Source organism: Syngnathus typhle, linkage group LG18 (assembly GCF_033458585.1).
Source record: "Syngnathus typhle isolate RoL2023-S1 ecotype Sweden linkage group LG18, RoL_Styp_1.0, whole genome shotgun sequence".
Lineage (NCBI taxonomy): Eukaryota > Metazoa > Chordata > Actinopteri > Syngnathiformes > Syngnathidae > Syngnathus > Syngnathus typhle.
Genome location: NC_083755.1, coordinates 4579899 through 4593015, shown reverse-complemented (window position 1 = coordinate 4593015; position 13117 = coordinate 4579899). Strand labels below are relative to the sequence as shown.

The following is a 13117-nucleotide window of genomic DNA, read 5'->3' as shown; positions in this document are numbered from 1 at the left end:
GAAAACATGGCCGACAAAGTATCCTGCGAGGGACACGCGAACTTAAACATATTTTTGGTCATGTTCCAGGTTGGTATTCTTTCCAAATTACACAGCATATTTTCTATACATTGTTACTTTGTGTTTTAATGCCAAGTTAAGTTACGAGGATCGACTGGAACAGCTGAATCTCTTCTCTCTGGCCTACCGTCGTCACCGAGGAGATCTGATATATACCCGGCGCATTCTCCGAGGCGAACTTGGTGAAGACCTGAGGGAGTATTTCATCTTAAATAATGATACTTCGACACGTGGTCACAGTTTGAAGCTATACAAACCGAGGAGGTTACGCATCCATGGTGACGCCACTCTCTCTACCCGTGTAGTTAATAGCTGGAACCGCCTACCCGAATCATGTATCACAGCCCAGTCAGAGGAAAGTTTCAAGAGAAGTATTGACGCAGTGTTTAAAGTCTGAAAGGTGAAACTGCCGACCGCGGTATCGGTACCGACTTCTTTCCGACATTTCAACCGCGGCTTGGTAGCATCCCTTCAACGTCCGGGAAGTGAAGGAGCTGACAAGGGATTCTTCCCTCTGCTTTCTACCTCTCAATGAAGTCAATGAATAATGCTCAATCACCACAACCTGCAACTAAAAACTGAATGATACCTGACAGGTTAGCATAAGGCTATTTCCTTTGGCGTTAAAGTTCGTTACAATTTTTGTGTTATTATTTTTGTGTGTTTGATAGTTTGTTTGTTTACAGATTGGTAGAAGACAAAAACAACACGAAAAGAGAGATACAAGCCAGGTAAGGTTGACTCCACTTTTGTTGCATCTATGTACATGTGAAAATTACAAATGTTAAAATGCTTCATCAATCATTTTTGCTGTAAAAGGTGGGAAACAGATTATTTTGTGAGCCACTAAAAAAAATACAACAGCTATAATTCTTGTATTTTGATCTTATAAGATCCAAGTTCAATTTCTAAAACGGCGACTTTATTCTCACAATATTGCAACTTTTGTTTGAAAAAAAATTAATAAAAGAAAGGGGTAGGGAGTAAATGCATAGAGGCTTTTCTCAACTTTTTTAAGGACTCGTCTTTTTTTTATTATTAGTTGATTTGTCCCAAAACTCTAATTCTTGCACACATTCGGGGTCGGAGGTGTCGGACATTCTCAATAAATGACGCAGTGCCGTACATCTGTTTGGCCCCGACTGACGTGCGAGCCTTTTGTAAGGCGTCAACTGATTTACATGATGGAGTTCATTGCGGTGAACAATATTTATTAGGGATTCCAGCCCTGAAAGCCAGTTTCACTTAGTAGCGTGAAATTTGGTAGGCATGTCTTTCATGGGTTGCTCAGTCTCACGGAGCTGCCATTTCGGTATAAAACCGTCAATTTAAAATGATTTTTCCACTGGTACCAATATGTATCATCAAAATTTGACATTGAAACAAAAACTGGCCAGCTACCTTAATTTTTACCAATTTTCTTACATGCGACTTTCCCCCTTATATTTTTTTAAAAAATCGTTCTACAATAAAAAAGTAATAATAATAATTGACAAAATAACCCCCCACGCACATCTGTAAAAGGTGTTTGAGATTTAATTTGGCATGGGGAAAAAAGGCGAGTTATGTGCAAATTTGGATACAAAACTATCCAATATTGAGCAGAACACATTTACGATTCTCATCGGGGTAGTGAATAATAATAAAAAAAAAAGTCAGGTGAGATAAAAAATAAGTGATACTGGTGCAGCTGCAGTCGTAACGCATACGAGCATTTAAAACGGCTCTCTGCTTCGAACGCTGCTTTCCTTCAACAATAAAAGTGCAAAGTAGGAATGACAAGGCTAGAATTGGCATTCCCAAACGTTGGATAAAATCAAGTCGACAAACAAATTCAGGACTTCATGGATTCCAAGCGAGGAGATTCCAGGAGCGTTTTAGGGCGAGCGCTTTCCCAAACACAGGAAATCCGACACCCTGTGATAGTCTGGAAACGTCAATTCATTCCCCGAGTGTTTGTATAGCGAGCGTCCTGACGAGGCCACATCAGACGGCGGTTTCTCTGCAGATTGAGAGTTGTGGTTTGCCGCCCTTCAGTAGAGCTTCATGTGCTTTGAATTAACTGCACAAACGAATAAAAAAAAACCCGACTCCGACAGCTTGAGAAATTGTCCATTTGATCATCATTACTGCAATGACACGGTAGGTGATCACCAAAGTTGACATCGGAGGACGTCATGTGAAAAGTACAGTCGAGTACATGTCATTTTATAATTTTAATAAAAGATGGAAAAAAAAGGTAATTTCTGAAATCAGTTGTATTGTTTGCTGTTTTAAACCTCTGTGCTAAAGATGATCATTCATTTCATCACACCTCCATTCACCAATTCAACATCATACATTTTACTAGCTCACAATTGTGTGCGACATGTAAAACACACTTGACACTTCGAAAACGAGGTAAGTCAGGTAGTTTTTTTTACCAAGGTAAGTTTCTTTTTATTACTCTACTTACAAACACTTGACACGTCAAAAATCAGGTAAGTTTTTTTACCAAGGTAAGTTTTTTTTTATTATAATGTACTTTGTTTCAGCTGTTTTTTTTAAGGGCCCAATAAATAAAGTGGAATTGAGTTGAAGTGAGATTCCATTTTAAAAGCTGGACTGTGCTTGCATTCCATTTTACCGTCCATCCCTCGCCCTCGCCAAATCCTGCTAAAGGATTGTAATTAACAGCTGTTGTCCAATTTTCCTGCCACATAAAAGAGTCATAAAGGATGCGGTTATCACGCTCAGGAATGCTATGAAATCAGTGCAGAATGGTTGCAGCGATTGGACGCTTTCCCGCCGGCAGTGTCTACTGGTTTTGTAGTGATACATTAGTCCGTCACATCCCGTGGGAGCCCACCCCAGATCCCCTCGCCGATCCTGCACAAAACAAATGGCAATTTTGCGACAGCGGGACACAAGGCTTCATCCTGCCCCCATCCATTAACCCCTATCACAAAGCGCCCACACGCTGCATTCGACGTTTGTCGGCGTCCCGCTGACAGACAGGAAGACAGAGCGCAGAAGGAAGGTAGGGGAAGTTTAGGGCGGGAGGGAAGCGGCGACAGAAAATGATAAGGAGGCGTGCAGAGGAGAGCTTTGAAGAATGAAGCTGCCATCGCAAGTGCCAGAAGTTCTCAGACGGGACATTGCTCATCCTGGAACAACAAGACAAAAATATTTGAGGACGTTAACCCAAAGACCAGAATGTGGCGAAGGAAGGTGAAACCAACAACTCAAGAGACAAGAATCTGACTTGACCTGAAGTCAGTGTCCTACTAGGGTAGGCCAGTTCCTAGTCCAAGGTCAAGTCATTTAGCTTCTGACCACTAACATGACAGTGATTGGGTGATATTTTTACCTGTTTGTCCAAAGGTCCTTGGCATATCGATCAGAACAAAACAGGAAGAAAGATGAGCCGTCATCCCGACGCATTTTTGTCAGACGGCGTCCAGCGTGTCGCTGTAATCTATGAGAGCACTTTAGGTGTGTGACGTGAAGGGGCATCCATCACCCCACCCCAAACCCCCACGGCCACTCGATCCGGTGGCACGGCAGTCCTGCCGGAAGAATTTCAATGCGATGCATCACGATGGATGCGGTCCCTCGCAACTAATTCATCATGTCTGCTTTGCATTTTGGGAGGACAAAAGGTGTCTTTGCTAAATGTTTCAAGCTGTCAACAAAACGTAGCAGTGAAGTCGGATTGAAGAAAAATACCGAGGATTCCATTGTATTCCACTCTTGGGAGAAATTGATCCCAAGATATGACCTTGCGAAGAAGGGTGGGACATGGACTAGACAATTTTGTTGTTTCAGAATGTTAATATCGCAGACAAAGGCGTCTTTTTGAATCAGGTCACGTCTATTTTTTTGTTTGTGAGATAATAAAACCTTGACCTCTCCTTGACTGTTTTGTCATCATGGTAGTAAATTCAGTTCATCTCGTGGATTCCAGTTGAATCGATGTGTTGTTGTCCGCAGGCTTTCCGATCCGTCTCTTCTAATTCAACGGAATGATCGGGGTTTTCCCGATTCGTCTCTTCTAATTCAACGGAATGATCGGGGTCCGCGGTTTTTCCGATTGAATTTTGAACCACGTTGGGAGTCGGTTATGGTTGTTGCTGGTTTAGGTTAGGGTTATGGTTCAGTTTAGGTATTAGTAGCTTTTCACAAAAGAATAAAGAAAAACTATTCCAGGTTAAGACAAGATGCGGATGACCGGCACTCTTGAATATCTGCAAGAAATCAAGTTAGCGAGCAGTCGGAAAAGCACTGGTAGCGCTTAATTGAAAGTGTAGCGCTCTCGGGAGAGAAACGGCGGCGTGCCAAGCGCAAATCCGCTTGGCACTAAAAGACAGAGCAGTTAGGGAATCTTTAACGGGCCGCAATCCATTACGGCAAGCCATAAACGTCGCTGGGAATACACACATCATGGCAGAGTGGAATGTGAGCGCACTCTTCCTCCAGACTCATCCTCCTTTATGCGACCATAAGACAGACTTTTATGATGACTTTGTAGAAGTTGCTCAAAGTAAAGCTCAGACTACTTTTATGAGCGTCAAAGTTGTTTGAATGCCGTTGTTTCATTCGTGATGATGTCAACACACTGCTTGCAGTCCTCACAAGTGGATGTGATGCCGTCTAATTGAATTTTGCTCAAGATTCATCTAAAAATGTCTGGTTTTGTTTAGAGGGTAAAAATAAATAAAATGACAATCACTAGAAAAAGGAGATGCGTGTATAAATAAATGAAACGGGGGAAAAAAGGCCTTTTATTTTCTATAAAAATTAAATAACAGTAAATAAATGGAGATATAAAAAAATATTTATTTTATGTTGATATAAAATCTGAAAATTTCAAAAATATTGCTAATACTGTTTTTGTTAGTGTGTGTTTTTTAAAAATAGTTCCGTTTTTAAGGGTAAATGTGAAATTTGTAGATAGGCTGCTTTTTTGTTTTATATTGGACAGCAAAATTCCCATTAGACAAAGCAAAACAGTCGTTCTGCTGAGCTGTGTTTTTAGCTGGTGTATAAAATAGACGGCATATAGCCAAGCCATTTGTCTGCTGCTCGTTAAGCTTTAATATTACATCATGTTTTTTAATAACAACTTTTGTGCCATTCATGAGGAGGAGGGATGGTAATGCATCAGCCGCATGCATGATCGAGCCGCCGGCTGCCGCCGCTTGATGAGCGATGCTTGGGCTTCTCGTGCATCCCATGTACAATGAAACAAACTGCCATTTTGCTAATGCTCTGCACGTGTGTGCTTGAGCTTGCGTGCGTGTGTGGCATTATTCATAATATTTTCCTGGCGGGGATGCCAACGCTCACAAAGAGCATATTTCAGCTATTACAGGCACCTGGACATTGTCATGTAAAAGGTTACGCTTTGAAATAACCTGGAGCCGAAAGCATTAGCGCTGAGTCATGTGATGCTAAAGCCCCTGCACTCCAAACATTTGCACTAGCTGGGTCTCCTCATCCTCACGTTGTCTCCGGATTGAGGTTTATCTCCTGCGTTTGTTGCTGGAGCAGAGCCAGGGTGTGAGGAACGTCCACGGAGATAAACATAACTTGGACGCTGACATCTTGTTTGTCAGCGGTGACCCAAAACGTCTTTGACACGTCTGAAGATGTTGACCATGTACGTACGGTTCAGGACGTTGTAGAAGAAAAAAAACCCCAGAATTGATTAAATTTGAGATTTTTGTTTTGTATGTCCAACGTTATAGATATCAGTGATAATGTCTTTGACAAACATTGATTATGTTCATCAGAATGCAACTTCTCATCTTTTAAATCGAATTTGAAAGGGGCTTGGAACTGGATTGAGTGGGCCAGCTCACACAGACACCAAAAAAAAAAAGAATCCCGAGCTGGTCCATTAATCTCCATGTGTGTGTTGTCATCGCATTGCGTGCAGCGTATTAGAAATCGCTCTCCAATGTCGCTCGCCAGCCGAGTTGCTGATGGCTTGGGAATGATAAGTGGACGGGTAAAATCCGCGCCAGTAAAAAGACCCGCGACTGTTGCTGAGCATCCGGTTTCGCGACTTAAACTGCACTGTCATTGCACAGGTGCTGAGAGGCGGTCCCTAGAAAACAACTTTTCGATTGGACCGAAGATATCTGAAGTCCTTAATAATAACATTTTTCATCTCGCAGACTTGCTGTGCATCTGGAAAGTATTCAGTGTGCTTCACTTTTTCCACATTTATAATGTTAGCCATATTTCAAAATGGATTAAATTCATTGTCTGTGGAATCACACGTACCATGAATTCCTGTATATCGCCAGCGTATCCACCAAATTATAGCTTCAAGTCTTCTTTGTCTCATCAAACCACACAATTTTCTCTTCTGGTCTGAGAATCTTTCGGTGCCTTTGGCCAAACTCAAAGCGGACTGCAATGTGCTTCCGTCTAGCCACTCTACACTTCTAACTCCTGCACACTCTGCAGTTTTCCTGGAGGCGTCCAAATACTTTTGTCGAATCATTGTAAGCATTTTGTAGTGTTTACATTTTTAAGCTACATTAGTCAGCGTTGAGACTTTTTGTTTGCAGCGCTCAGTGACCTTGTTACCATGACGCCTATCTGCTTTTTCTTTGCACCCCCCCCCCCCCCCCCACTCCACTGATAAAAGACGCTTTCATCCCGTCCATTTTTTACGGCTGACTTTGCGGCGCTCTTCAACTTCAAAGTGGCACCCTACACAATTGCCATTTAAGGGGTCATTTCTTTAGACGTTTGATGACTCAACACCAAACCCAAAACTCAAATAACCACAACATTTTTATTTTCAATTCAGCACCAGAAGCTAGTTTCACTTAGCAGTGTGAAATTTGATAGGCGTGTCTGTCTCAAAAGCTGCCCATAGAGAATCTGGAAGTCTGCTGCTATTGAGACTAAGATGAACCTCCGGGTTCTTGTTTGTTTATGAAAATTAAAAGTAGATTCTGTTCTTTGGGATTGTTGGAAAAATTCAGCACCCAATGCCAGTTATGGGTTGAAATCAGTGATCAGAATCATCTCACAAAAAATGGTTTCTTGGTTACAGGAGTTAAACATTGTGTCTCATGACCCGTGACACTAATTTCAAATTTTTTGGATGTTTGCCGTGTTTATATTAGGCTTCATTGTCATGGATGTGATGCCAACAATTAGCTCCTCTACATGTTGATAAAAGCCAGGCGTAGCGTCGCTTTGGCGAACGTTCGTCCTTTGTGGGCGGAGACATGAGTGTTCTTTGCCAGCGTACATTATCACCAACCGAATTTCAGGTTTGGGGCTTCTTGTCTGAGCCAGACTTTTCCCGGAACGTCTGTCTTTCCATGTGGGAAACGTTAGACTCACTTGAGACCGAAGGGATATTTGTTTTCACCTTCCGTCACGTTGACGGCGTGCCCATTTAAGACGGATCAGAGCGAGCCGTCACGTCTTCATACCGCTCGAGCGAGCACGTTTCTAGAAGTAAACACTCATGGATTCTTTTGCCCGGCCGTTTGGAAAAGACCTTCCCGGGCATCCGTCTCTGAAACATCTTGAGTTTTACTCAACACACCGATCCCAGATGTGGCCTTTGTGCCGCCACTACTTAGGAGTTCTTGGTTGCGCTGTTTACACGGGCCGTGCCAGCTGGATCCAAGATTGTGGGCCGCTGGTTTGTTTGAATTATTGAGCGAGGAAAAGCTTCTCTGAGGTCCGCTCTGTCTTCAAAAACTGAAGTCTGCACCACTTTTGCCCTCGAGGTTGGCTTGCATTTGAGACTTCAAGGTGTGGCCGTGATATTTACTAGATCGAGAATAAGGAACTTAACATTTACATAATAATGGAAAAGAGCATTCTACTCGTGTGAATGGATGAATGACAACATTTATAGATTATCGATTAATGAACATCGTCATACTAGTTGTCCCACCGGTTGGCGCTCGGCCTTCCCCCTTGTGATGTGTCCTCTCACCTCAGCCTGTCTGCCCCTTGTTAGCTTAAGTGAATTCCACCAACCCAGACCTTCATTTACAAGTCTGCTAAGAATTACAGCGGGCCGTAAACAGCCACTCATCTTATGAGACAGCCCGTAAATGACTTATGGAAGATGCCTCCGTGTGACGACTTGAATGGATCGGCTTTGCTATGTTGTCATATCATGACATGTGATGATGACAAACATACAATTGTTGACGCTTGCCAACAGGAATAAGCTTGGCTAATGAGCCGCATGTTGCTGCACTAAGTAGGCGAGTTCTCCAAAATCTTATACCCTCCTAAATGTGTCTTGAAACCCTTGTTCAAACCCTAAGAACCACCCTTAAAACCATACCACTTCTTTGGATTGCTGACTCCAATCAAATGGACATTTCAATCGTTTTCCAGTGTACTGTAAAAGATGTCATCTCTGAATTCCCATACAGAATGCTACTGGGCCACCAAACATGCATTTTCTCTCACTTGTCTGGCCCCCCAGGAGGTCCCTAATGGGCCTGAGGTCCCCTCCCATCTGTCCTCACAGTTCAGAGGCTAAAGCAGCAGAGAAACGGGACACCGCCACCCTTGCCAAAGAGGTAGACATGCGAAGGGTTAAACGGGGGCCAATGTAGCTTAAAGTCGATGAGTGGACGCTGATTGCACTGCAGCCTCGTCCTGAAAACGTAACGCTGAGATGAGAGCTGCTCTCTCGGGACTCAGGCTTCCCTCTGAGGAGGCTACCGGGACCCCCGGACAGATGACAGCCTAACCTATCCCCCTGCCACCACAGAACTGATTAAAGGCCTGACTGCTACTTGAAGACCTCACCCACATTCCCTGGATGTTCCCTGCACACCACAGAAACACTTTTGCGTTATCTTCCATAACAACTAAAATCGAAATAGAAACCTTAAATATAAGCATCATGTTAGTATTTACTCACGCGGGCTACTTTTTGCTACACTACAATAAAGTACAGATAAAAATATAAATAAATAGTCCAAATTAAAATGACTAGCGGTTTTGCGGGAAGAATAAAGAGAGCGCAGGGTGGGGGAGGAAATAGGATAGGAAGGAATCTTTGCGTCTCTGACGTTGTCATCACCTTGTTCTGATTGCATGTCATCGAGTTTGCTATCGAGTTACTGGAGACTCGCCTCCTATTCTTATTATTTTCATGGGAACTGAAGGACGGCACAGTCGAGGATGTTTATGTGGACGTTTAGCGGCTTTTATGTGGAGAGTCATGAATACAGCGAGGCTTTATGCCTTTCATATTGCCTGCGTGCATGCGTGCCAGCTGGAGAATGACGACTTGACGCCATTTGTTTTTTTTTAATCATATCTCTTCAGTCACGGCACTAACTCAGCACTTGCCATCACATAAAGACGGCGGCCAAAAGCTCCATTTGTTTTACTCGCTCCACTTGTAGCAATCGTCTCGTTTAACTGCCTTTCAATATATATTCTTTTAATTCCATACCCCGCTTAAGGATGCTGCTGAAATATGTATTTATGACTCCACAAAGATAAAACTGAAAAAGTAAGAGGACACCATCGGTTTATATTTTTGTACCGTTTCTTTTATCGCTTTTAAAGCTAAAGTTTCAAGATAAGGCTGAAAGAATAGATATAAAATAGTTTCTAGTCCAAGTTCCAGCTTCAAAGTAATTGATATTAACAGCTACTTTTGTGTTTTTAAGAGAACATTCATAGAGGTTCTGTCAGGTAGCTAACTAGCCAGCTCCCCTGCGTATCTTAGCAACCGATGCCGCCAACCCCGCTGAAGGCTCCTACTAACTCGTGTATATCCCAGCATGCCTCGTCTCCTCACGACCTTCCACAATGGCGGCCTGGCAAGATGAAAAAAGATGCGGAGGGCCGACAGCAAGTCAACAAACTCAACTGGAGTGTCATCCCGCACTTTTTCTTTGTGCTTTCAAAGACGCCGAGTCACGTTTGACTTTTTCTTTTATTTTCCAGTCCAGTGATGCGGGATATTGGCCACACAAAGTTTCCTCATCGTTTCCTCGCTAACATTTACAATGATCGCGCCGCCATCTGCACCCGCCGCCGTCGTTCCTGCGGCCCGCCCGCCGCCTCGTGACGCTAATGGCGCTTTAAATCAGCCTTCCGAGTTCATTACGAGGTGACGGTAACGCGTCGCCGCGACAACAAGTGGGATGTGTGTGGGTGGGGGTGGGGGTTCATCGTCGGCGCAGATGGAGCGTATGGACGACAATGGCACCATTTTGTGCACCTGTAGTGTGACGGAGGACACGTGATGTGGAGAGGGATGGCTAAATTAATCACACAAAAATGTCTGAAAACTTTCTGCTTTGAGTATCTTCAACTTTAAAGTGTTTGGATATACCAGAGTGCTTTTTTAGGGCTAGTGGTAGCTATGTTGGAATTTGTCCCAGTGGTTTTAGTCGCCTTCATGTTCTGATCGGTGACGACAAAAAGCACATTGTGTTGTTGTAGTTCATTTTCCATTGTGGCCTCGCGCATCACCCCCTGCTGTGATGTCACACAAACACATCCCTGTTGGTCCTCTGGACTGACCAGGTGTTCCTATTATGCAGCAGCTTTCACCCGTCACTCCGACGCTCAAGCAGTCAGTCAGTCCTCCGCTATCGTCTTACAGCCTGTAATTACGACCAATCATCTTGGATCAAGCGCATCTGCGTGAAGAAGCCAGCAAACATCTGCTGCAGTTGTGTTAACAGGTAGTCTTCACTAAAACATGATCGTCGTATCTTTTTTTTTTTCGCCAAAGAAGTCCAACCCAGATGATTGACAGGGGCGGCCCGACTCGTAGCCCGCAAGCCTGAGTGTGATTAAGTTGTTTACACAGACAGACGTTTAGGGTGCGACTGGGCGGGAGCCAAGTAGAGACACGCAGGGATGGGAAAAAAAAAAACATTGGGATGCTAGGGATGCCTAATTGGTGAACATTCCAGTTGTGGCCCTGTCTCACCATGCGGGAATGGAACATTTTGGAACATCCAGGAATGTAGTGCACAGGGATGCAAAATCAGCAAATCTCATGAGACTGTGGTCCTCTGACGCATGCTAGTTAAGGCAGTGGTAGACGTGATGATAGCCGTAGAACAGGAGATGAGTTTTAATATCTTCTCTCATATGACAAAGAAAAGCTGTATTGTTGTAAGTAATGTAAAGTGATGTATGGAGTCATATTATATAAAGTTTGAATATCAGGAGGCAGCTGTGTGTTGTTGCTTGTACTTTGCAAACAGACTCTTTGTTTCCGCATCATTAGCCCCCATTAGTGGCCTGCAGTCATCGGCACATCGGGAACCTCCGCGGGGGGGGCTCGCACTGCAAAACTTTTCAAGGTTTTCTGGAATCTGATTCTAAATTGTTTAACTTCCAAAAGCACAGGTGGCCGGTGTTGAATACATCCATCATGTCTGCCAAAATCAAGTAAAACATACCTGCGTTGTGTCGCCGTGAGGTGCAAAGTAGACGTTTTGGTGTGTTTCCTCATCAGCGACAAATCAATAGCACGCGCCTCATTGTTGACGGAAGCCACCGAAGCGAGCGCCTCGGACTAATGGAGCCACAACTTGCCATCTGTTGCTGGTGGGACTTATCTCTAACAAAATAAACAACAAATTCCATACCTGACAATGCCAGGGATGGAAATACAATCGCACCAAATGCCCAAAACAGAGAATGTTCGCTTTTATTGAGAAGGGATTCGCTAATTACCCTCCCATACTTCTCGTGCAGTCCTAATTTGACAGGACTCGAGAAACATGTGATAAATCAGCAATTAACATAATCTGTAAGATGTGCAAGTGGGCCGGTTTCATGGTAAATTAGTTCAACTTCATAGAAGGCCATTTCCTGTGGGTTTAAAGGAAGGATGGAGGAGAAGGAAGGCAGTCAGGGGTGGGGGTGGAGGTATCGCTCTAATGGGATCAGCGACTGCAGAGTCACTCCGGATGCTTCAATCGGTTTGTTAATGTGATTTTTCCAAGTCTGGCCTCTTTGGGAGTCGCCCCAAACAAGCCCCTCTGCTGCGAAGCACCTGCATCACTTTTCATTTGGGAACAATCCACCGCCCACACTTGACCTTCCCAATTGGGGACAAGTGCTCAAGTAAACACGCTAATCAGGTTCCTCTGCTCATTGAAGACTCTGAAAAGTCAATCGTTAGCTGCTGTCTGCTTCAATTAAAGTCTTAGCTATGTCCTCCAAACGTTGTGTGAGCCCTTAATCAGCTAGGACGTTTCATCAGTGGTAAATCCCACATGGGATCAAGTCGCCTTTCCAACACTTTGACCCTCGCAAGAAACTTTGACAGAATTCCTGGGATCTGATTGCAAACCTTCATCGTCCAGAGATACAGCACCCCCAAAGCTTCGCTAAGATGTGTCCGTCACATGCCCAAACATGCCTCTCAAGTGTCTAAAACATACCCAAATTGTATCTGTCACATTTCAAAACATTCCAATCAGATACCAAAAACATTACGGAATAATTTCCATGGAATGTCTGTCCCATGCCAAAAACCGATTCATTCCCAAAGCTCCCCCATCAAATTTCCCAAATATTCCTTCTCAAATGATGAACATCCCATCATATCTCTAATCTTCAATGCCCATTTTGTGTCACATGCCCCAAAACCTCATAAAATTCAACATATTCCCAATCACATATGTCACCTTGTCCAAAACCTTCCCATTGAATGTTCTGCCTAAGTGCAGCAAGCAAAAAGTTAAAAAGCAGCGGCACGGGCACCTGCAAACGCATTTTCCAGGAGGGTGGTGCCTGCTGGGTAATCGGATCAGGGTCTCCATAAGTCCCTCAGAAGAGTCGATCCTGCCTCGTTTGTGCCTTCAAAGAGAAACTTTTGTGACGGCTGCTCAGGAGGGAAAAAAGAGCAAAGAGCTTGCTAACTCAATTTTCCTTGGAGACGCTTTAAGACCCCTGAGTGAAGCCTGGTGAAGCCTGTTTCATTTGTCAGGGGACCAACAAAAACTCTTTTTGACACTGAGACACCAGTGTATGGAAGAAAGCAGATTAGGGATAGCTGTCCACTGCAGTGGCTGATGCCCAACGCCTG

At 43.8% G+C, this 13117-nt stretch overlaps 1 protein-coding gene across 2 annotated transcripts in view; it reads left to right on the top strand.

The window, feature by feature from the left end:
* LOC133142736 (protoheme IX farnesyltransferase, mitochondrial) overlaps positions 1 to 13117 on the top strand; it is a 56349-nt gene continuing 43232 nt past the window's right edge. Inside the window, exons 1-2 of one of the 2 annotated variants that reach the window (XM_061264214.1) lie at positions 515 to 656; positions 747 to 791. The gene's annotated coding sequence lies outside the window, so the exon portion shown is untranslated. Of the gene's footprint in view, positions 792 to 13117 lie in introns of both variants that reach the window. The other variant, XM_061264213.1, reaches the window with a different exon arrangement.